Source organism: Polypterus senegalus, chromosome 12 (genome assembly GCF_016835505.1).
Source record: "Polypterus senegalus isolate Bchr_013 chromosome 12, ASM1683550v1, whole genome shotgun sequence".
In the NCBI taxonomy this organism is placed as follows: Eukaryota; Metazoa; Chordata; class Cladistia; order Polypteriformes; family Polypteridae; genus Polypterus; species Polypterus senegalus.
In genome coordinates, this window is record NC_053165.1 from 81497168 (window position 1) to 81523134 (window position 25967).

General features: G+C 46.6%; 1 protein-coding gene across 1 annotated transcript in view; it reads left to right on the forward strand.

Annotated features, from left to right (window-relative positions):
* Window positions 1-9461: 9461 nt before the first annotated feature.
* LOC120541205 (protein Hook homolog 2-like) overlaps window positions 9462-25967 on the forward strand; it is a 154203-nt gene continuing 137697 nt past the window's right edge. The window contains exons 1-2 of the mRNA XM_039772627.1: window positions 9462-9582; window positions 15028-15090. The gene's annotated coding sequence lies outside the window, so the exon portion shown is untranslated. The remainder of the gene's footprint in view (window positions 9583-15027; window positions 15091-25967) is intronic.

Below are 25967 nucleotides of genomic sequence, written 5' to 3' on the forward strand. Positions count from 1 at the left end.
ACAGCAAATAAAAAATACAAAACACTAATAAAAATTCAGCCGGGCGCGTCGGTAGGCTTTGTGACCTGAGAACCAAATTACCCGAACTTTTCTAGAACATTTCAAGAATTATTTAGCGCTCCGATGTTGATCTTTCTGATCATAAAATGGGTCATTATGATAGCAATTGACGAGAAGAATTCCTAATGAATTGCAGATTTATGGTATATGAGGACTCTTCTTCTTGCCCGATTTGGCTCAAAAAGTAATCGGCACATCATCCTCTCATAACAGGCTTCAGTGTCGAGTTTGGCGTTTTTTCCATCCAGCCGTTTCAGCCGTTCTCAAGAACCTGAGACACATGCAGACAGACACCCACACCCATCATCAAGATATCAGGGGACCCTAAAACGTCGAAATCCACTGAAAACCGGAGATCGAAACTTTGGACCATTCAAAAGCTTTTGCTCCTCCACCAAAGAGGATAGGGTTAGGGTGGGAAGGTGGGGTGCAAAGCAAACAAAAAAAACACAAACTAATGCAAACAGTCAATGGCAGTAACATAAACAAAAGAATCAAAAATGGACAAAAGGGTCATAGAGGAGGAATTGGACCACCCGCCAGGAGGGACCACTCACAAAACACAAGCAACACAAAAGATACTTTGACACATAGAGAGTCGATAATCTACAGCGTTAACATAGGAGAACCAACAAAACAGACATTTTGAACCCCAGTTTTATGTGGACCCCGGCTGAAGCACAACAAGCCTGTTAGAAAACGGGGGGCGAGCGCCACTCTGACGGAGGTTCAGCACACAGTCGCCCAATTTGAGATCTCCCTTTAGTTTCTAATGCCGTAATTTGACGTCCTCAGGCGACAAGATCAGCATCAACAGTCGTCAAACCTGACATCCCCTCCGACTAAAGTCCGCTTTACGTTTGCGCAGAATGTCAGATCGGCTCGTCTGCTTTCATACCGGCGGCGGCTGCTATGACGTCATCTTTCAGGGCTGAGGCGCGCACACCGACACGACGGGCACTCGAACAGAGCGCCTCAGTTGTCTCGCGGCTCTCGAGGCGATGAGTCAAAGGGTCCGTCCAAGCACGGAGATAATTGGGCTCATCCACAAAGCGGCGGGGAGTTCAAAGGGAGACGCGGCGAGCGCGTTATTGCCGCCCACCGTGAGGTTACCCACCACAGAGCGATGGCAAGAAAGGAATGCGCCTCCCAGCTGCCGAAATAATCCCGCTAATGGCGGCTTAATCTTTAACTGCACTTGGGGGATGCGGATTTCTTCTTACACATTTGTCTGAAATTTGGTCTCGCTCTGCCTAAGATTTTCCAGACACACACGAGGGGGCTTTGCGGGGGCACATGCACAGCCACATACGCCCTCGCGCCCACGTGTATGTGTGTGTGTGTACAGAGTGTGTAGAGTGGGAGAAAGTCTTCTACCCGGCGAGAAAAACGCTGTAAAGCTTTCAAAGAGGACGGCATGAAAAGTTTTTATCAATCCACAAACTGCTTAGAAAGTGCTGGAAAAGTGGAACCGGTAAGTGAGGTGTCTTCTGGCAGGTCCACCTCTCGCTTGCCCCAGTCCCGTCCACCGCAGACTTGTAACCCGAGATGAGCTCCGGCCGCACCACCTGTGCCAGGATCCACGAAGTTGGCACCCAGCAGATGGCTCCATGATGGGACCTGTCAGCAGTGAGGGAGCCGTCCAGTTTGATCAAATCACCAAGTGCAGGTGTAGTCACAGGTACGTTTTTGTGGGACCCCCAGGATGCTGTGATGACACGTGTATTCTGACACATATAACGCCTTCAGAAAGTCTTCGGACCCCTTTGCCCTTTACACGTGTTTGTTGTGTTGCTGCCTTGGGGTAAAATCATTGAAATTCCATTTTTTTTCCCCTCATCAGACAACACTCGATACTCCAGAACGATAAAACAAATAAAAGGCTCTCCGAAATGTTTGCAAATATATTAAAAATAAAAACAGAAATATTACCTGGAGATGAGTATTTGGACCCTTTACTGTGGCAGCGATTACTGCCTGAGGTCTCCCTGGGTCTGAATTGACAAGCTTTGCACCCCTGGATTTGGGGGCTTCCTGCCCTTCTCCCCTGCAGATCCTCTCGTTTCCATGAGGCTTTTATCCATAGCGAGTCACAACATTTGAGCTGCCATTGCTTTTTGTTTTTTTATCCAATGGGCGCTCAGGCAGGTCAGGTGACGCCTTCATAGAGTGTCAGCTGTGGGATTTGAGCCTGCAGCCTAAGGGTTTGACGTCCAAAGCCCTATACACTATGCCAGCCTACATCTTTCGAGCCCCATCAGGTTAGTAGATTGGTGGGCAAAACGGCCGATTTTTCCCAATTAAACAAATTCTACAAGACAAAGTAGGCAGCAAGTGAAGGGGTCAGGAGATTTTTTTGAATTCACTGTACATGGGACCGTCCTCACGGTTGACATTGCAGTTGTGACCCGCTGGGCTGGCTACTTTGAGCATCACCCTCCGGTGAGGACGTTGGACATCTCAGGGTCTGCAGTTCTTGAGGCTGAACCCCCCAGTCTCACTGAGATGGCACAGGTGGTGAGTCAGCTGAGGGTAGGGAGGGCTGCAGGGATCTGTGGTATCCAAGTTGAACTTTTCCAGGCTGGTGGTGAGGCTGCAAGAAATCTTTACTTCCATTCAGGTGTCATTCCAACTGACTGGCAAACAGGACTTGTCGTCCCTATCGGGAAAGAGAAGGGTGATCACCTGGATTGGGGTACCTACAGGGGGAGTAACACTGGTCTCGGTGCCGGGTAAGGTCCTCGCTAGGGTCGTCCATAATAGTATCTGTGATCACTTGCTCACCTGCCAGCGACCAGAGCAATCTCGTTTTACACCTAAGAAGTCGACCATCTACCGCATCCTGGCACTGAGGGTTCTCATGGAGCACAAATGCAAATATTGGCAGAATTTTGTTGCTGCCTTAGTCGATTTTCAAGCGTTCGATTCAGTTGATCGAGCTGCCCGGTGGAAAATCGTGAGACTTCATGGATACTTTGCAGGATATCCTGGCCGGCCTGTCCACTGGTACTGTGAGTGCTGTGCAGAGTGGAGGCAGACCCTCTCAGTTGATTCTGGGGTCCGTCAGTGGTCTGTTCTGCTCCTACTCTGTTCAGTGCTGGCATGGACTGGGTTTTGGGCCGGGTTGTGGGGTCCAGTGGCTGGCGGGCATCTGTTGGCGAAGAGAGATTCACTGATCTTGACTTTGCCTACGATGCAGTGATCTTCGTGGAGTCGATGGAGGCTCTGATCAAGGCGCTCGAGAGACTGAGTGAGGGGTCTGAGAGTTTGGGCTTGCGAGGGTCCTGATAAAAACCAACATCCAGGCCTTTAATGACCTCATGGACACGGCCATCAGCAGTGTGTCTGTCAGTGGAGAGAGTGTCGACCTTGTCCAGAGGTTTACTTACCTTGGCAGTGACATTCATGTCTCTGGTGACTCTTCCTATGAAGTCACATTGGGGAGTCATGAGGTTGCTGGAAAGGGGTGTGTGCCCCCCCCCGATATCTGCAAAAGGATGAAGGTCCAAGTCTTTAGAGTCCTGGTGCTTTCTGTTTGTGAGACATGGATGCTATCCAGTGACCTGAGGTGAAGACTGGACACCTTCATGTGTGTCTCTCTGGAGGGTCCTTGGGGACCGCTGGTGTGACTTTGTGTTGCTCATGAGGCACATGACCTGCATTGTGAGGGAGAGTCATTTACAGCACTACAGCCATGTGGCACGATTACCCGAGGGTGATGCTCATCATTGAGGACCCAAGTGGCTGGATCAGGCCAAGGGGACCCCATTTAACACCTGGCTGTGGCAGATAGAGGGTCATTTCCGGAGAGGGGGACTGGATTGCATGTCTGCCTGGGGGGTTGCCAACAAGGATCCCGTGCTGTTTTTTCGTGTGGTGGGTGCGGCGTACCAAGCCACCAAACCAAAGCAGATTCAACTGCACAAAACACAAAAGAGTCTCAAGAAAAATAACTTAAATAAATAAAAAGAAAGCAAACTAAAGCCAGGGAGGAACCGTCAATCCAATCCTTAAAACACGCAGACGGCAGGCAGGCCTGGATTTGAACCGAGGAGCCGTCTGCAGTGAAGGGCGCTATATCGGCGTCAGCTCGGCCGAATGTCACAAGTGCAGGACACACACTCCATGACCTCATCTGCAAGTCCCGCAGCGAGTGGCCAAGCCTGATGTTTTCACACACCAACATGCCCAAACACTCGGAGACCATAAAACGGCCGCAGAACGATGACTTCACACTCTCCAGAAAAAGGAAAGTTGGACCCCGCCTGCTCGCCAGCCGTCAGGCTTCCACTTCAAAAGGCTGCGGCCAGGAGGGAAGCAGCGGGGCGGATTTTACTGGCCTGGTGTTTGGAGTTGATGGTGGCGCAGTCAGCTGGCGTGATGGGGTCTGAGCGGGGTCCGTTACTCAGTTTGGGGAGCATCAGGGTTGGTTGGCACACTTGGCACAGGCAGGCAGTGAAGCAAGAGCAGGAGTCAAACAGATTGGTGGGATGAAGCCTGGGGCACCCCATGCAAAAGCATTGGCCTGGCATCTTTTTTTTTTTATTGGAGGGGGCAGAGTAGCGGGTAGCAATGTTGGCAGCAGCTTTCAAAACTGAAAAAAAAAAAAAAAATGGTAGCAGGCATGTTTTAAGAAAACTGGGGGCCTGGACGTGTCAGTAGAAAAGATCGGGCATTTGGGACGGGCCTAGCTGAAACTGAGGGAGTCACTGCCAGTGAGGAGAGTTGAATAAGAAGGGTGGCAACCAAGATGGAAGGTAGGCAGAGAGCCCTGTGGGCATTAGCACTGAAGGCAGTAGCCAAATTGGAGGGATGGGCATGGCAGCAGCACCACAGGCTAATCTGCAAACATTCTGACTTCTAAGTAATGCTACTGAACAAAGAGGGGGCAGCAGAGGATGTGGTGGGCAAATAACTAAGGTGATCTAACTAGGTATGCCTTTTGGGGTTGGCAGAAAGGCAGAAATGCCCTGGGTATAATTTCATAATAATAGTGAGTGGCAGAGGTGATCAATGAACCATTTTGAAGTGACTGTTCCTTACAGGGGTACACATTCTCACAGGCAAAATGCCCGCTGGTCATGCCCCTAAGCCAGATGTGAAATTGGAACCTTTGACCATGTGGAGTCAAATCTACCACCATTTTCAGCAGCTGGCACTCTCTTATTATGTTTACCAATGGGCAGCTGCAAAGCCTCAACTCCTTCAGAGAGCTGTGGGGAGGGCACTTGGGCACTGAGCAGTCAGAAAGTCTGTTAAGGCACTAAAGGAGCTGGCAGGATTGGCACTTTTTAAAAGTAGGGCATCAGAAATGGGGCTACAGAGGTTTGAATAGTGGGACACCGAAGAGCTGCCAGGACAGCTCAGTTATACAAAGTTGGAATTTCCCAGAATGACTGGGCGGCCAGTTGGCACCGAGCACTTCACGTTTATGGCAGAATGAGATGCAAAGGGTGACCTTCTTACTAAGGAACGGCTCCTGTGCAGTGCTGCTGTGACAGAAAAGAAGACTTTAATGAGGAGCCGGGCCCATTGTACACTATTAGGGTGGAAACTGTGCAGTGGAGGTGCCCAAACACGATACACTGGGCACTCTGACAGTATGTGGTGGTGGTGGTGGTGGGAGGGTAATGGTTTCAAATTGGGAAACAGAAATTGAAACTTCTCCAAGCCTAAGACAGCCTGGGGCACTTTGGTTTTTTAGAAACTTATGCATAGGGCATGAAAGTCCCTAATGAACGGGTGCCAATTGGCAATGAGTTACTTGAGAAGGGGCTGGCACAACATAACTGGGCATTTACAGGTACTAGGTGATGAGAAAGTGAGGAACGCAAAATGGGAAGCCAAAAGCAAAACAATGGTCAGGATGAACGTGGGCAACCTGAAAGGAGGATGCAGAGTGCCAAGGGAGTCGCTGCTGCCAGGTGACAGTGGCTATTGTGGGAAGGTATGGGGGGGTGGGAAGGTATTTTGGGGGGGTCAGGATGCCAAAATGGACCAGAGCAGGCAAAAGTATCAACAGAAGTGGGGTTTCCAGCCAGCACTTGAGAGTCTGAAAGTGAAAGACTTCGAGGAAAGACTGGAAGTTCCCACGGAGAAGGGGCTGCCAGGTGGAACTGGGTACTTTCACAGGGGTGTGGGAGGGGGGGCCGGAATGGGCAGCAGAGTGTGAAATTCTCTAGAAAAGATAGAGATTCTTGGTAGCACTGGCAAGCTTCTGAAGAGCAAGTATTAAGAAAAGGGATGGTGTCAGGGACAGCAGATGGGCAGGACATAAATGACCACGAAGACGAGGAGATCAGGTGGCATTGGGCATGTATGAAAACTGGACACCAATTAAGGAGGTAAAGGGTGAAGCCTTCCTACAAAAGCAGCACTGGAGAGTCTGATAAGAGAGAGAAAAAAGAGGCTGCCAAGTGGCACTGGGCACTTTGAGAGCCTATCAAAGGGACGGCAAAATGGGCAGTGGGGAGCTTGAAAGGGAGCTGGAACCTTGTTATCAGAGAGATGGATGTGCCGGGTAATACTAGACAGTTTCAAATTTTGTGGGCAAAACGTGGCAAAAGATGCCAAAGTACATGACACTTCAGAACTGGGAAGGTGAAGGTAAGAATTCTAAAAGGACGTTTGGAGAGAAAAAAAAAAAAAAGCTTGAAGAAGAGGGACGGTGACTGTACTGGCAAGCTGGGTCCGTGGTGAAAATGGACTCCCTGGTGACAGTGGCAGGGAGGACACAATGCAAGCTGCTATTTATTATGGACAACAAATGTCACCCACTATACACCACCGTATTCAAGCAGAGGAGTTTGTTTGGCGGTAGGCGGCTATGAAAGGACTGCAGTACAGACTGATACAAGACATCCTTTGTCCCCAGAGCCATTAGACCCTGGGGCGGGGGGGGGCGTTGGGGCGGTTGAGCTCTGAACCCTTATCTGCTCATAAGCTGTGCACAACAAACTGAACATCTGAGAGCTCACTGCTTGGTCATCACTGGAGAAATCAACCCTTTGTTTGTGTGTTATTACCCTATCAGCATAAATCATGTCACTTTACTATATGTCACTTTGACATTATGTGCCACCTGTCACTTTGGTAGTAGCATTATTTGCACAATTCTTACTGCATTGACATTATTGTATGTACCATCTATCTGAGGCTAAGGGTCTGTGCTGGTATCCAGAAGGTTGCCAGTTCGAAACCCCGTCACTGCCAAAAGAGATCCTACTCTGCTGGGCCCTTGAGCAAGACCCTTAACTTGTAATTGCTCCAGGGGCTGACCCTGCGCTCTGACCCCAAGGGGTATGTGAAAACTAACAAATTCCTAATACAAGAAATTGTATAAGGTGAAATAAAGAACAGAAAAAGTGTACTGTGATTGTGTTATGTGTACAGTATCTGTTATTTGTGTAGTAAGTGTACCTAAATATTTGTATTTAACTTAGTATAATTCATACTTGGCTACTGGTACTTGAAAATCCTTCGGGATCAATAAAGTATATATATATTATATAGCACCTTTTCTGTCTGTCTATCTATCGTTTTGCATGTCTATCATATAGTGCCTTTTCTTTCTAACTATCTATCAAATAGCGCCTTTTCTATCTATCTGTCTTATAGCGCCTTTTCTATCTGGCTATCTATCTTATAGTGCCTTTTCTATCTATCCATCCATCCATTTTCTAACCCGCTGAATCCGAACACAGGGTCACGGGGGTCTGCCGGAGCCAATCCCAGCCAACACAGGAACCAATCCTGGGCAGGGTGCCAACCCACCGCAGGACACACACAAACATACCCAGGCCAATTTAGAATCGCCAATCCACCTAACCTGCATGTCTTTGGATTGTGGGAGGAAACCGGAGTGCCCGGAGGAAACCCACGTAGACACGGGAGAACATGCAAACTCCACGCAGGGAGGACCCGGGAAGCGAACCCGGGTCTCCTAACTGCGAGGCAGCAGCGCTACCACTGCGCCACCGTGCTCTTTTCTATCTAACATATAGCGCCTTTTCTATCTATCTATCTATCATATAGCAACTTTTCTATCTATCTATCATATAGCAACTTTTCTATCTATCTATCTATCTATCATATAGCAACTTTTCTATCTATCTATCATATAGCGCCTTTTCTATCTATTATTATTAAATTTCAATCAAATCCATCAAGGCATTGTTGAGATTTTGGGGTATTAGGTTTTCCCCTAAATAATAATACATCGAGATGTCCTTTCTTCGCACACACCTACTGCTCTAGATGTACCATCCTGCCAAACTTCAGTATTTTAACTAAACGGGAAATAGCGAGTTGGTAAACTTTGCGTTACTGGTGTGCATATCTTCTTATTCTGGCTGCTCCTGTTTAGGGGTCTTCACAGAGGATCATCCGTCTCCATCTATCCCGGTCCTTCACATCACTTTCAGCCACACCAAATTCCTTTCATGTCCTCCCTCACCACCTCCATGAGCCTTCTCTCTGGCCTACCTCTTGCCAGGCAGTTCCATCTTTGTGCATATATTATGTATAAAAAACTAAAAAACACTTGAATTCAATAAAAACACACAGGCTGGTTTTGAAATGGCTTCCTAATGTATTATGTTTTAAAAACACAGGCAGTGTAAGAGCTTAGCTGTAAGTAGGATCTTGTTAATAAATGTAATCTTTTAAAAGACTGAGAGGATGATCTGAGAGGAACCACCGGTTTAGAGGACTGGCAGAATGGGCACTGGAGAGAGATGGCATCGAGCATTTTGAAAGAAGTGGCAACATACAGTGAAAAAAGAGACGTAAAGGAGGGTTGTGGGGAGGGCAAAATAGCGGAACAACTTACAGGTGGGCACTTGAAAGCTGGTGGCAAAATAGGCAGTGGGCGCAGGGCAAGCGATAATCGCTGGTTAAAAGGTGAGGCCCGCCTCCTGTAAGAAAAGCTGGCAGTTCCCGGAGAGACTGGGCTGGGCCGTTTGCGAGAAGCGCCGCTAGACGCGTTTTGAAGCCGGAGGGCTGCTGCTCCTGTTGCTCTGGCTGCTGCTGTTGAGCACCGCTGGGGTGCGGGAGTCACAGGGTTTAAGTTTCTCCCAAAAAAAAAAAATCGAGGCCTGCCATAAAAAGAAAAAGTGATGACTCACTGGAGTTCCGAAAATCCCCTCTTCCCGATTTACGGGAACTGTTTTCCTTTTTTTTTTTTGTTGTTCGGTGCTTTTTTTTCCCTCTCCCTCTCTTAATCCCGCGAGACCCGCCTCGAGCGCCTAAAAGGATCAGAGTGCCGCGCGCCCACCTGCGCAGAGCATGCTGGGAGAGTCGCGCGTCACGAGTGCAGAGCGGGAGATGGGAGAACATAAAGAAGAGGAGGAGGAGGCGGCGGGGGAACAGAGAAGGGGGGAGGGATTTGGTTAAAGTCAAATACAACTCGACGAAAAATAAACTGCCACATTGTTAAAAAAAAAAAACAGCCGACACGACTGCAGAGGCTGCCACCTCGCACCCAAACAGCCTACGGGGCTGGACGGTTTATTCAGCATTACGGTATGTACTTGTACGTTGCGCTTATCTTGCGTCCCATTCAGTGAAGCTATAGGTACGTGGGATGAGTAAGTCTGTCACCAGTGCCTTAGCTGCACACTCATCTGTATTTGGAGAATTTTAAGTCCCTGTGGTGACCAGAATTTATTTATATATATATATTCACTACACCGTTCTGAGGCTTTGTAAAAAAAAAAAAAAAAGACAAATATTAAATGTTAATAAACAAAATATATGCTGCTCAAATAAATTAAAGGAGGACTTCTGAATGACTGTGGCTGGCTGGCGCCCTGCCTGTGATTTGTTCCTGCCTTGCGCCCTGTGTTGACTGGGATTGGCTCCAGCAGACCCCCGTGACCCTGTGGACAATGACTGTCTGACTGACTTTTGAATGAGAGTATAGCATTAAGTCAATGAAACTTCTTGGCTATTGATCTGGTCAGTGAAGTAGCAGAGGGGCTTGTTCATCAGTTTCAGCTGCTTTGGTGCACTAGATGGGGAAACAATAAAAAAGACCCCCAAAACAGGAATGAATGGTTTAACGGGTGGAGGCCACTGACATTTTTCCCTCCTCATCTGCTTTTTCACTAGTTTTGCATTTGGCTGAAGTCAGTGTCACTAGTGGTTGCATGAGGCGGGCGATACCTGGACTCTACAGAGCTGGCACAGGTAGTCCAACTTCTCCAAGATGGCACATCAATACATGCCATTGCCTGAAGGTTTGCTGTATCTCCCAGCACAGTCTCAAGGCCATGGAGGAGACTCCAGGAGACAGGCAGTTAACTCTAGGAGAGCTGGACAGGGCTGTAGAAGGTCCTAAACCCATCAGCAGGACCCACCGGTATCTGCTCCTTTGGGCAAGGAGGAACAGGATGAGCACTGCCAGATCATACAAAATGACCTCCAGCAGGCAGGCCACTGGTGTGAATGTCTCCGAGCAAACAATCAGACACAGACTTCATGAGGGTGGCCTGAGGGCCCGACGTCCTCTAGTGGGCCCTGTACCCACTGGCCACCTGGCACCGTGGAGCTCGATTGGCATTTTCCATAGAATACCAGAATTTGCAGGTCCATCACTGGCTCCCTGTGCTTTTCATAGATGAGAGCAGGTTCACCCTGAGCACATGTGACAGACGTGAAAGGGTCTGGAGGAGCCATGGAGAACTTTATGTTGCCTGTAACATGGTTCAGCATGACCGGTTTGATGATGGTCTGGGGAGGCATATCCATGGAGGGACGCACAGACCCCCGCCAACCCCTGGCCTGGCATGGAATTACCTCTTGTTCCTTGTAGCTGCCTCGCATGTGCATGTGTGTGACTATATATAGTCTGCCTGTATAGTCTGTCCACTGTTCTTGAGAGAACTACTTTACAAGTTTTTTTCTAGAATTTGCTTGAACATTCTGGTTGATTTTGAGACTTCTCTCATGGCGCTAAGTATGACAGTTCGCTTCAGGAGAGATAAATTTGTGCTAATCCGAGAGAGAGGCTCTGGGCCGAGGGGAGAGGGAAGCGTGATGTCAGGAGTGGGGAGCTGATCAGGGTCCTCCTCACCGTCTTTTTTCACTTCTACACGTGTGGAGCTGTAGGGGACTGCTAGTGTATATATATATATATATATATATATATATATTGTGATAGACAGCCCGACCACAGACAGACTGACACCGGATTTCGAATGACACACACGTTTTATTAAACTATTTAATAAAACAGTCCTGCACCGCACACAGTGCTCCAGCACCAAACACCCTCCAATGCGAGCCTTTAAATGTCCGTGGGCCGCCTTTACTCCAGCACCTGACTCCCGCTCCTCGACTGTCCTTTTTATAATCACCCGGACATGCTCCAGGTGCTCGCTGACGTTCTTCCGGTGGAACTTCCTGGTGTGGTGGAAGTGCTGCATGAGCACCCTGGAAGCACTCCAGGCGTCCCTGGAAGGTCCTTCCTCCACCTTCCCAGGTGTGGCAGAAGTGCAGATCTCCCAGGCTTTATGAGGCTTGGGGCGCCCCCTGGCGGTGCCCCCAAAGGGTTTGAGTCTCCCTGCTCCTTCTCCGTGGTCCCTATAGCTCACTATCTAGGGTGGTTGCCCCCTCATGGCCCGGGGAACGTATAGATTGCCTTCCGGTCCTTCCAGGTGTCTTACCCCCAGCCTCCTGCCACAGTATGTCCATCCATCCATGATCCAACTTGCTATATAGATATATATATCTGCTGGAGCCAATCCCAGCCAACACAGGGCGCAGGGCAGGAAACAAACTCCGGGTAGGGCATGCACACACACACCAAGCACACACTAGGGACAATTTGGAATCGTCAATGCACCTAACCTGCATGTCTTTGGACTGTGGGAGGAAACCGGAGTACCCGGAGGAAACCCATGCAGACACGGGGAGACCAAGCAAACTGCGTGTAGGGAGGACCCGGGAAGCGAACTCGGGTCCCCGAACTGCGAGGCAGCAGCGCTACCCACTGTGCCACCGTGCCGCCCGCCACAATATATATATACTGTATATATATATATATATATATATAGGCCAAGGGCAGTCCTTCAGCTGTGATGTCATGGTTCCACCCACAAAACAAAAGAGACACTGGAGAACATGTCATAGATAGATAGTAAATAATAATTAAATAAAACAATGGTTACAAAAATACACTAATATAATAAACACATGAAGAATAATACTTTAAAATAGAGGCAGAAAAGGAAAATCAACGTAAGCCATGGAACACACCCCGGCTGAAACACGACCGTGGACAGTGTGATGCTTCTGAGTGAGTCAGCATGGCCTCAAATCTCTATGGATGTTTCTGGCAGTTTTTTGAATCCATGTCTGGTACGAAATGAGTGGACTCCATAAATTCATCCTTTAAGTGAAGCTTTTTTTTTCATTACTATCAAAGCCTCATATATCGGTACATTATGAGTATTAAAATAACTGGGAAAAAAATCCAAAAGAAAAATGATAAAGTACATTAGGTAGACGTTATCAGCAGTTGTAGAAGGAAAAGAGCCGACACATTCATTGGGAACATGTGGCTAGAGCTCTGTGAACACGAGGGTTGCTAACCACCTGAGGGATTTGAGAGCAGGCAGCTGTTAGAAATGCGCCGCAAACAACAGTTGGAGCAAAATAATAACAGGAAGGGAAAAAGCCAAATGTAGTGGACGAGTGAAGAAGCGGAAGACGCTGAGAATTTGCTAAACGTAAGCACTTCCATATGGGACGGCAGTCTCGTAGTAGGACTCATTTGGGTCAGTGCTGTGGTTTTAGATTCCCATAGCTTTTGCTTTGTGTTCAAGTTTATTTCCTGTGTTTAAATACTAACATCTAGTAAAAGGTAATGAAGTGCACCTTCATCTCCAAGTCACAGGTGTTGGATGAAGAGGAAATAGCTGTTCCCACCGCCGAGAGTAAATACATAACATGAGGTGACGGCACCACTTTTGAGATTTCCTTCCACCTCATTATGCAAGTGGTTGGCACAGGCCAGAGAGTAATTTTGAGCAAGATTGCTCCTGTAAATTTTATTCTACATGAATAAAGACTTTGTGTTTTGAGTGCTTCAAACTGCAGCAAAGCTTTTGAAAAGGAAATCTTACTTTTTCAAACATTAAAATATTGGCCTTCTGCATTCCAGCGCTAAGATGAGAGTTTTATGTTGGAAAAGGCACGCGGCGGACATTTGGACACCAGACAGGTTGAACGAGAGGAAGGCCGTAGCGTTCGGTTCAACACCATGGACACTGGGCTTGTTTTACGAGGGACGTTCAAAAAGTTTCCGCACTTTTTTTTTTTTATAACTCTATTTATTAAGAATTTCAAAAACAATTGACATCACTTTTCTATACATAGTCACCTTCCTTTGCGATGCAATTTTCTCAGCGTCGAACTCTTTAATGGCATCTGCAAAAAATGTTTGGTTGAGTGCGTAGCCACCGATGCACCGCTGCTTTCGCATCACATCATGGCTGTAGCTGGACGTCCGGAGAGCGCTCTGTATCCGTTACACTAGTCCGGCCATTTTGGAACATTTCAATCCACTCATAGACGACTCGACGAGAGAGAACTTTATCCCCCCTACTGAGCACACATGCGGAGATGAATTTGTGCTCCTGGCACACCTTCTGCCCATAAAAATCGTATGACAGAACGCTGTTCCTCCTTGGTGCAGTTTATAAGTTTTGCAGCCATCTTCACCATAGGGTGACGACTCTGATACTAAACCGAAAGGGCAGCTGGCTTGCCAGACAGAACTCGTCACATGACACTCTCCGACACGACCAATCACTACTTCTCCCTCCCGCCTTCACCGTTTCCAACGAAAATATAAAAGTGCGGAAATTTTGTGAACGACCCTCGTATATGGCGCCAGTCTATGGTGAACACCATCCCTTGGTGCTCTATACAGAAACTACAGAGCTCTAAAATAGTGAATTGTAAATCATATGCTCAGTATGAGTAACTTACAGAATGGCCATCGAGTGAGTCGGTGCCTTGGCACCCTGATTGTCTGCAGTCCACAGGGCTACACTAAATACCTTTCTTTATAAAGAGAGTAGCACAAAACAAAACCAAGAAACGTTTTTTAATCTGTTATTCCTTGGACTTTGACTTTGCTGACGATGCTGTGATCTTTGCGGAGTCAATGGATGCTCTGATTGGGGGTCTCGAGAGACTGAGCGAGGAGTTTGAGTGTCTGGGGTTGCGAGTGTCCTGATAAAAACCAACATCCAGGCCTTTAATGACCTCTTGGGCACGGCCATCAGCAGTGGAGAGAGTGTCGACCTCGTCATCAAGATGTTTACTTACCTCAGAAGTGACCTTCATGTCTCTGGTGACTCTTCCTACGAAGTCAGTAGACGGATTGGGAGAGTATTGGGGTTCATGAGGTCGCTGGAAAGGGGTGTGTGGCGCTCCCGATATCTACAAAAGGACGAAGGTCCAAGTCTTTAGAGTCCTGGTGCTTCCTGTCTTGTGAGACATGGACGCTATCCAATGACCTGAGACGAAGGCTGGACTCCTTCATGTGTGTCTCTCCGGAAAATCCTTGGGTACCGTTGGTTTGACTTTGTGTTGCTCATGGAGCCCCGAATGAGGCACATGACCTGCATTGTGAGGGAGTGTCAGTTACGGCACTACGGCCATGTGGCGCGTTTCCCCGCGGGTGATCCGGCTCGTAAGATCCTCAAGACCCGAGTGGCTGGACCAGGCCAAGGGGTCGCTCACGTTACACCTGGCTGCAGCACATAGAGGGTGGGACTGGACCGCGTGTCTGCTAATCGGGATCCCGAGTTGTTTCGTTGTGTAGTGCTGTACCAGTGCCTCTTCCCCAACTTGAACTTGATTCTTTGGAGAGGTGCTATCTTTGAGTTTTTCTTCTATATTTCATGTTTTTGTTGTGCTTGTGCATTTGTCTAAATGTTATATCTCTTACCGTAGGCGAGACACAACAAGCAACTGTTTTCCTCAAGATCATCAAGTGAATTCACGGTCCTATGACAAGTAAGTACCCCTTACCAAGTCTAAGACTTTGTATACGAGAGCATAACTAACAGTCTTCTAGGCCTCTCCAAATTCAAACTGTCAGGTCAGTGTAACTTCTATTGAACAAATGAGATTTTTACTTTGTTGCCAGTCTGCAGAAGTCATAAGTGAGAGAGTACTGTATATTATTGCCTTGCTGAGATATTAAATTAAAATGCAGTTTAAGGTAGGTGCTGCTAATCGGCTCCAATTGACTGAAGAACTGACCCCTTGGTGGAATGGTAGACATTTAGACAGCTCTGTGTGAAACAGCATCCACCCGTCCATCATCCAACCCGCTATATCCTAACTACAGGGTCACGGGGGGTCTGCTGGAGCCAATCCCAGACAACACAGGGCGCAAGGCAGGAAACAAACCCCAGGTGGGGCGCCAGCCCACCTCAGTGAAACAGCATGCTGAGGACAAAAGACTCGTAAAATCACCTAACAAGAAGCAGCTGTGGCTGCTCATCTGCCTGAGATGTGTTGCCAGGTCATTTCCACACAACCGTAAGTCCGCCATTCTACAGTAAAGTCCCTGTAACGCTACACGGCAATTCTGGTGATTTTCAGCCACAGACTTTATTTGCATCATTTTCGAGAGTTGGTGGCTGTCGTGGTGTGTTCCCTTGACCCCCACTCGTGTTGTCTGACATACCCAGCAAACTCAGCCCATCTAGTCTGCGACTCGCCCCTACAAAATCACGCGGGTACGGGCAGGCCTGTGTCAAAGTCAAAGCGAACTTTATTGTCATCTCAACCGTATACAAGTATACAGATAGGTGAAATTGTGAAGCTCAGGGTCCACAGTGTAACAACATGAAGTGCAAATAAAAAATGAAAATCAAAATAAAATTAGAATTGGGCGGCACGGTGACGCAGTCGTAGCGCTGCTGCCTCTCAGTTAGGAGTCCTGTGTTCTCTTCCCGGGTCCTCCATGCGTGGAGTTTGCGTGTTCTCCCCGTGTCTGCATGGGTTTCCTCCCACAGTCCAACATGCAGGTTAGGTGTATTGGCAATCCTAAAATGTCCCTAGTGTGTTCTTGGTGTGTGTGTGTGTGCCCTGCAGTGGGCTGGCGCCCTGCCCTGTGCCCTGTGTTGGCTGGGATTGGCTCCCGCAGACCCCCCGTTACCCTGTGTTAGGATATAGTGGATTGGATAATGGATGGATGGATGGAAATTTGCTTTGATATAAGAGTGTTTCCGGAACGAATTATGCTCGCAAACGGAGGCACCACTGTATTATGGTTTCATAAGTTACTGAATCATAGGGTGGGCCTACAACTTCACACGTGGCTTCTGTACGTCGGCTCATTTTTTTGATTGAATTAAAAATGACAAAAGTGTTTTAGGTGTTGTTTATCACTGGTGGTTAGATGCCTCTACTGAAGTTGTTTTTGGAGAACGAATGTTGCTGTGGCCAGGCAGCACCAGCAGAACCGAGCTGGTGAAAGAATTACAGCTTTTTAATCCGAGGAAAACAAACATGGTTCTCACACAAATGCAGGGCTAGATACTCATCTTGAGTTTCAGTGACCAGAGACCATAAGCCGAACCGTGCAGGTGTGTCTGGTACGCTGTGTGGCAGTCAGCTGGCGTCCATGCCCAGCCGGGACACCCCTGCACACTATATTCAGGGGGAGCAGCCCTGGACAGTGCAATACCTCCCCCTGGACGCTAGATGGCCACCCTCCTGGGCTGGTGTAGTGCCTCGGTTTCCCACAGGGCTCCCTGGGAATTGGAGTTGGGGGCAGCCCTGTTGGGTCCCGCAGGTACCGGCACGGGGTGCTGTGTTTGGGACTCCTGAGCCCGTGTGGGCAACAGATTCGTCACACCTGGAAGTGCCGCCGGATCTGGGTGATCAAACACCTGGAGCACTTCCAGGTGACCTATAAAAGGGGGCCAGCAACCACCACTCATCGGCCAGAGTCGGGTGGAGGAGGACAAGGTTGCGAGGGTGGAGTGGTGGTGCCAAGGAAGAGAAGAGTGCTTGTGCTGTACTGATGTTTGGGACTGTGTTGTGGCTGGGGAGTACAGGGAAGACGCGCCCTCCAGCTGAAGAATAATTAAAGTCCTTTTCTTTTACACGTGCCTCCCGTGTCCAATCTGTGTCGGGTCAGGCGCTATATAGCGTCTTATCACAGCTGATAGACCGCAAGTCTGAGAGAGTCGCCATTTGAAGTGTGCTGCTATGGAATGGATGACAAGCCCTCAGTGAACTTTGATGTCTATTGCAGCTTGAAGTACATTTTGCCTACAGTGGGATAAAGTTTGTTGGCCCAGCTGGGCACTAAATTAAAGGGGTTAGTTATTTTTTCACACGACTGTAACACTTCTGGTCCATTCACTTGAGTATATGTTGCCAGGAAAAGGGAGTTACTATTGCAAAATCTCTTCTAGTTCCCAGGAGGAACACTGGTGGCCATACGGCCTTTCTTAAAGTGACTTATTGCTGTTTGAAAACAAGCTGCTACATGTGCAGATGTTAGGGAGGTCTCATTTATTTATTTAAGCTGTTATTGGTTTACAGATGGAGTGCATTGTGAAGGTGATTTTACATAAGCGAGGGTCTGTGTGGCCTGCTGGTAAAGGAAGTGGACTTGAATCACAAGGGCTGCAGGTTCAGTTCTAATCCCTGCTCGGTGTGTGTGACTCCAAGCATGTCACTCAACATCCTGGAGTTTCACCTAGAGAAAAAAAAAAATTAAAAATAAGAAGAAATAGCATTAGGCGGCACGGTGGCACAGTGGGTAGCGCTGCCGCCTCGCAGCTAGGACACTGGGGTTCGCTTCCTGGGTCCTCCCTGCGTGGAGTTTGCATGTTCTCCCCGTGTCTGTGTGGGTTTCCTCCCACAGTCCAAAGACATGCAGGTTAGGTGGATTGGCAATTCAAAATTATCCCTAGTGTGTGCTTGGTGTGTGCCCTGCGGTGGGCTGGCACCCTGCCCGGGGTTTGTTTCCTGCTTTGCGCCCTGTGTTGGCTGGGATTGGCTCCAGCAGACCCCCGTGACCCTGTAGCTAGGATATAGCGGGTTGAATAACGGATGGATGGATGGACCTTCGTTTTGCACAAAAACATTTTTCCAGGCCATAAGTATAAACTATATGGGGTGTGACTACATGAGGGTGACAGAGATCCCCGAACCACGGTTCCAGTAATACGCCATACGTAAGCAGAATAAAATAAAGGATTTTTTATTCTTCTCCCAGGCACTTTCTCAATCCTCTCTCAATCCCAAGCCACGATAATACAATAAATGAGACAATAAATTGGTTATTTAAGGTACTTTCAGAAGGTGTTTACTGTAAAAAAAAACGTTTTATATAAACCGTATATTAACGAACGCCCAATTAATGTTGCTGTTTTCTTGGGCCTTACTTTGACCTAATAAGGGACGTTTTTTACTTTTGTTTGTGAGCAGACTTTTTAATTGTAATATCATTACAAGATGAGAGTATTCTGAAGTCAAGGGACCCCCCCCCCTCAAGGGGGGTCAGAGTGGCCAATGCAGCTTTATGTTTTGCAAAGCTGATTTTCCTAACCGATAATAATAATTGAATGATATGGAGCAGTGCCAAAGGGTAAAAACCAAACCTGGCTGAGTAGTTCTGCGTAAACCATACCCATGCTAGAGGGCGTTATTAACTTTAAAAGTCCACCTTTTCTCAGCTTAAAGGTCACTTTGTTTATGATGAGTGTTATTCCCATATTAAATTGTAATAAGAAAGGACAGGCGCGTCAGCTCTTGGGCTATTGTCATTAATTCTTTGAAAATGTTTAGTCTGCATTTGGCCTATTTGGCTCAGTCACCTTAAGTCTATTTCAATATTGTTAATTTACAAAAATGCCCCTCGATCCGTATTTGATGTACATATTTAACTAATAAATGAACACAGGGGAATCAAATTCCTGTCCTTAGGCTCAGAAGTTTGCTTTGCCTATCATTTTTTCCTTAATTCCTAAACCACATAATTTGCATATCTTTTGGCCTAAATGGCCACCTTTGATACTTCTGAATGCATCCCGCTTAAGCTTGAACTGGGAGCAGCTTTTAAACAGGCACCAAGAATCCTTTGTATTTAATGAATTTAATCAAGTATTAAGAGATGTATGTTTTTATTTGTTTAATGTTTATTACACTAACATGTTATTCTGTATAGCACCCTTCATAGCTAATGCCATCTCAAGGCACTTGACACATCCTATACAGTTTAACTGCAGTTGGAGAACAGTTGGCTTAATGACCAATTGTTATGTTTTCCATGGATGTGGACCTGCGCTCAGTTGTGGTGGATGGCCGGAGCCTGGGAGGACCGCAGGAAGATGCCCTTTTAAGAACGTTTCTTGCAGCGGGGCCCATGGCCACCGCCAGGGGGTGCATGGACATTTGCAGGACCCTATTTGCTTGTTGGGCACCTAAAGTCCTTCTGAGTGCCCTATGAAAAGGAGCCAGTTCCCACCATTGATTGGCCAGAGTCGGGAGGAAGAGGACAAAGCCTGAAGAGGCGTGGAGGAAGGACTGGCTAGAATATTGACAGTGTTGGTCTTGGTGCTGGTTTACTGTGTGTGCTGTGATAATAAACCATGTGCTGTGTGTGCCAAAGTCATGTTCTGCCTGTCTGTGTCGAGGTTAGGGTGCATCCGGGACTGTTTTTGTGTAGTTGTGTCTGTGGGGTTGGGGCTCGGTGGCACCCCCCGGTAGTCACAGTATGTATAACGGTAAACTCTATAGTGACGAGCATTGGGCTGCTCAATGGAGCTCAGCTGTTATTGAGCAAGACCGACAGAAAGGTCAGTACAGAGAATCAGAGAAGTGAAAAATGCTTCCTTTTGAGCAATACGCCAACATCAGATTTTGCGAGCTTATCGGTAAATCCATAAGTGAAGAACTAAACAGTGAGCAGGCCTTGAGCCACAGTACTGTGTGTGCCTCAGAGAAGAAACGATTCCACACGGTGCTCTGAGCTGACAACATATTTCAAGTGGGCACTGCCACCTTCAACCTACACACCAGACATTTCACCCAGTGACATTTTTTTTTCTTTGCTTCTTTCCTCCTCAGAGGTTTGCCTCCTGGTCATTGTTTTTTTTTTTTTTTTGTAGTACTGAAGATGTCCTGGCCTGTTCGTTGTTTGAAGCGCCAGCGTGTGGCGAACACAAATCTAGAGCTAAGTGCCCATTTAACGTTTCTCTTACAGAGGTGGTGATTTGGTGTTTTGTGTGCACATCTTTGCCTCAGATACAACACGTTTGGGGAGGGGGATACTTTTTCCAATAAGAAATGATTTCATTGCACTTGGCCTGCAATGTTTTACTGGGAAAGGGAAAGTGCTGTGTTGGACGCATCTCATTTTGATTTAATTGTGTTTTAACTGGAAGCCATTCTCTGCAGTTCATTGATTTCTGTCTCTCTCATTAGATTGCTTGTTCCAGCTGTTTGTCTGTGATCTCAGATACTAATTGTGCGGTTTTAATTCTGTATAAGTAGTTGCTGCTTTTAAAGTTCAGACGTCTATGCAGTCTCTCTTTTTGTGCTTCATTTAAGTTAACTCGTTTGTAAAGACTGAGCCCTTAATTACTTCCTTTAACTAATTACCAGTAACAATGAGGTGCAAATAACAAGGCAGGCAGCAGTGGAGCACTTAAAGTGGTGCCATTTGCACCTGTGTTAGTTTATCATAAAGTAGCTGCTTGAGGACAGTTTTTTGAAAATACTCGGGGGGCAAAAGTTGAAACGTGAGAGATGCAAATTAATAATTAAGGTGAAGGGGGAGCAGGAGCAGGAGCAGGAATCGTCCTCCTAATTAAATGACATGTCCGTACAACGAAATACGATTGGGGTGATACTAAGTACACAGGAATAATTGCTTTTGGGGAAATTCATAACTAAAAGCTACAAAAATAAATAAACACATACATACATACATACATAAATAAAACATCTTAAGTTGAGACATTGACTGATTTGTGCTTCACCGTTTGTTCAATTGTTTCTGTTACACAAAAATGTTCAATAAAGTAACTGAAATAATTTAACATCCCAGCAACTGATTGTTAAAACTGTTTTGCATTAGAAAGTAATCACTGAGTTATTTCTGCTTTATACAAAAAAATATTAATTTCCTTGAAGGAAATACAGTGGAACCTCAGGTCACGAACATCTCGGGCCACGTACAAATCGGGTTACGACCAAAAAGTTGGCCAAACTTTTGCATCTGTTCACGACCACACACTCGGGTGACAAACAAGCCAGTTTCCCTTCCGGTTCGTACGCGCCGATGATTTCCGCACGTGTTCAGTCTCTCCCTGTGCATTCCCTGTGCAGCGAGCGAGTGGGAGAGAGAGAGAGGGAGTGTGAGCGAGAGAGAGAGAGAGAGAGAGAGAGGGCTGAGAAGGCAGTTAAAGAATGCACCGGGCTTGTTTTTAAAGTGACTGATTCGAGCATTGTTTTAACCTTGTTGTATTTAATGAAGACTTTTTTCTATTGGATTTTAACCTCCACTCCACTTCTGTTTACAGCAATTAGCTCGTGGCGTGCATTGTTGCAATGCTACTTTTCTTGGTTGTTTATTAAATTACAGATTTTTCAAATGTTCATGTTTTTCCCTGTGCTTAAAACTCATTAAAAAAAAGTGTTTACAGCAAGCGGTCCATAAGGCTACTATAGCGTGAATTCTTTACAATGTTACTTTTCTCTGTTCAAGGTTTTCTCAGTGTTATTCAATGTTTTTACATTTAGTTTACTATTACGCTGTGCATTCTATGGTATAATTAACTATTTTTGTGCTTAAAAGTCTTTAAAGAAGTATACAGTATTTACATACAGTTTGTACGGTCTGGAACGGATTAATTGTATTTATATACAATCCTATAGGGGAAATTACTTTGGGTCACGACCAAATCGGGTTGCAACCAGAGTTTTGGAACGAATTATGAGGTTCCACTGTGTGATAAATTGCAATTAATACAAAGTGACCTTCGACTACAAACTTGAACTGTGCAATTAATTGCAATTGAATTTTTTAATCAAACAGCTGCCCTCTTGCGAAAACTTAATTTGTAACCATTACAAATGATGTAAATCATAACCCAGCCACAGAGGATGCACAAACCAGTGTGTTTCTTCGTGCCGGTCCCAAGCCTGGATAAATGGGGAAGGTTACGTCAGGAAGGGCATCCAGTGTAAAATTTTGCCAAATCAATATGTGGACAGATGATCCACTGTGGCAACCCCTAACGGGAGCAGCCGAAAGAAGAAGAAAAAGAAGAAGTCCGTTAAAGTGTCCTCGTATGCAAAGTGGGCCCTGAAGACCAAAGTAAAGAGCCAGTGTTTGAGAATCGCTCGGCGGATTTGTGTTTTTTGAGATTAGATGACTGCACTTTCCCTCGGACCGTTGATCTGCTTAAAGGCAGGACAGTTGTGATTAGCGACCCGAGACTAATTCTAGTAACTAGTTTAAAACCAGGGGTGGATGGATGGAAGCCTCAATGATAAAACAGTGAGTAAATATCTGGTAACAGACCAAACTACAACAAATTATTATAGGAAGCAATGAGGCCATTTCAGCAAGGGGGTTCATTTCCAGGCCTTTAATGACCTCTTGGGCACAGCAGTGTGTCTGTCTGTGGAGAGAGTGTTGACCTCGTCGAGAGGTTTACTTACCTCAGCAGTGACATTCATGTCTCTGGAGTCTCTTCCTATGAAGTCAGTAGACAGATTGGGAGAGCATGGGGGGGTCATGAGGTCGCCTGAAAGGGGTGTGTGTGGCACTCCCGATATCTATGCAAAAGGACGAAGGTCTTACTATATGGTTGCGAGACATGGACGCTATCCAGTGACCTGAGATGAAGACTGGACTCCTGTGCCATTGGTTTAACTTTGTGTTGCTCATGGAGTCCCGAATGAGGCACATGACCTTCATTGTGAGGGAGTGTCAGTTATGGCACTACGGCCATGTGGCGCGTTGCCCAGAGGGTGATCCGACTCATAAGATCCTCATTGTTGGGAACCGGATGGCTGGACCAGGCCAAGGGGTCGCCCACTTAACACCTTGCGGCCTGCGCCACCACCACCTACTCAAAGCATCATGATGCACCAACATTGATGGACTGAAAGCCAGAAGTCTACGTGACCATCATCATCAGGTCCTTCCATGAAAACCCTAAATACAAAGAGGACTGTTTGACTTATGTTAGGTAGATTGCCCAGAGGGGACTGGGCAGTCTCTTGGTCTGGAACCCCTGCAGATTTTATTTTTTTACTCTAGCCTTTGGAGTTTTTTTTTGTTTTTTCTGTCCACCCTGGCCATCGGACCTTACTCTTATTCTATGTTAATTAATGTTGACTTATGTTTATTTTTTATTGTGTCTTCTATTTTTCTATTCATTTTGTAAAGCACTTTGAGCTACATTTTTTTGTATGAATATGTGCTATATAAATAAATGTTGACTGATTGATTGATTAACACCTGGCTGTGGCAGATAGAGGGTGAGACTGGACCGCGTGTCTGCCTGGGGGGTTGCAAACCGGGATCCTGAGTTGTTTCGTGGTGTAGTGTGTGTGGCAACACACTGTACCAGTGCATGTTCCCTAACTTGACTTGACTTGGTTCATTTCCTGGCTAGTTTGAGAGGATGGGAGAGCTTTCAGACCATACTTAGTCTCCCTGCGAGTTCTAAGAAGTCATCCTCCTGTAATAGTGTCTCTTCCCTCTCCTCTGTAACACCTTTCAGCTTGGGTTGCCTTACAAGTCCTTGGATTATGTCAAACCCTACCCTAACCTTGCACCCTTAGCTCCACCAGCATTGGTTTGGTAGCAGATCGTTAATCCTATTGACGGAAATTAAAAAGATTACAATATGCAAGCTTTCGAGGCAACTTAGACCCCTTCTTCAGGCAAGATGTAACATCCTCCAAAGCTTGCATATTGTAATCTTCATAGCCAATAAAAGGTGTCATGTTGCTTAACTTCTCACTACATCCATTAATGGCTAACACCCTAGTGCTCTTCACGATAGTAAATTGAAAATGACCCATTCTGTTGTTGTCTGATTTGGTTCAGTAAAGGCACACTCCAAAAATAAATGACAGCGTGTTGTGAGGTCTGCTGAGAAAATAATTGGCTGTGCTGTCCCATCTGCTGCCGACCTGTAGACATCTCGTGTCACTAAGGATCACCACAGGACCCGTCTCATCACTTGTTCCAAAAACTCCCCTCTGGTAAACGCTTCAGGTCAGTTCAAACTAAAACTAAGTGACACCTAAGCAGTTTCTTTCCCAGAGCTGTAGCCCCATAGTGTGGGCACAGTGGGCACCGCCCCGAGGGGTCCATAATGTTTCTGATGCTTATATCTGTTTCTGCTTTGCTATCAAAACAGACTGCTTTACCCGGGGGCCTATGATACTGTTAACACGGCCCACCCGTATCTCCTGATGTTGTTGCTAACATTACTAATGGTATGGAAGGAATTCTTTATATGACGGTGCAGTTGGGCTTGTCACTAATGTCATTATCAGGTTTGTGGGCAGCTTTTTAGTGTGATCTTCCCTTTCAAGTTTTATTAAGTTGAACCTTCCCTGTCATTCTAGCGTTCAGTGATTTGAGGTGAAATCCTGACATGACTAAAGTTCAATACAGTTCATACCATTAAAAGCAATTTCATATGAAAACCAGCAGCAGCAGGTGAGTGGCCTGCGGCGTCGAGAGATTTGAATATCGCAGAACAGAGGTCCCCATTCCACTTTAAGAGAGTCTGTCGTAAAACAGAGCCGGTCATCTTAAAAACGAGACGGTCTCCACAAGTTGTGATATTTTTAAAAGTCTCAGACTGGCTGCACTGTGTTTGAGAAGCGCCACTCACATTTCCAGACAGGTGGTTGGAAAGTTCCTTTGCTCCTGCGGAGAGAGGTTTTGCTGGTTCTAGGCCACTTATTTTTTTTTATAAACAAGTATAATCCATCTTAAATCTGCCTCTGGAAACATCTTGAGAAATATCCCCAGGACGGAGGCTGAGCTGCATTTCCTCATAGCTCAATTTAGCTTATTTTTTTTTTTTGCCAGGGGATTTTTTTTTTTCTGCAGAAGGAAAATAGAGCGATAGAGAGCAAAACCTCAAACAGCTGTCTTAAATGACAGCGCTCTGGGCCGTGAGTCAGACTGTGATACACATGTTCAGCTACCCTAGTCAGTCGCAGCCATTGACACGTCGGTTAAACACATGGAAACGATGTCTGTTTACAACTATCGCGGGTGTCCAGCTCCGGGCCTGGAGGGCCGCACTGGCTGGAGGTTTTCATTCTCACCCTTTTCCTAATCAGTGACCAGTTTTCACTGCTAATCAACTTCTTTTAATTGAATTGAATTTTAATACAGTGATCCCTCGCTATATCACGCTTCGACTTTCGCGGCTTCACTCTATCGCGATTTTTCTCATACACGCTTACGTCACTACGCATGCGCTTTCTGAGAACTTTTATCTAAGCCCTTCGATGGCTCCTAAACGTGCTGCTTTTTCTAAGCCTTCTGACAATAAAGCTAAGCACCGGAGGAAGATGCTTACTATCCAGGAGAAGGTGAAACTCTTGGATATGATCAAAGATGGCAATACCCTACAAAAGCCTCCTCACGCATATGAAAAGACAGCGCCAGCAACTGCCTATCAAGATGTTCTTCAGCCGCGCACCCAGACACCCACTGCCTACTCCTAGTACACCTTCAGTGGAAGAAGACAACGACGCACCTGCTGAAGATACTGCACCACCTGAAGACTCTCCTACTGAGGTTGTGCCTTCATAGGTTAGTGGTTGTGTGTAAGAACTGTGTGTGTGTGTAATTAAGTGTACAGTACAATAATCTA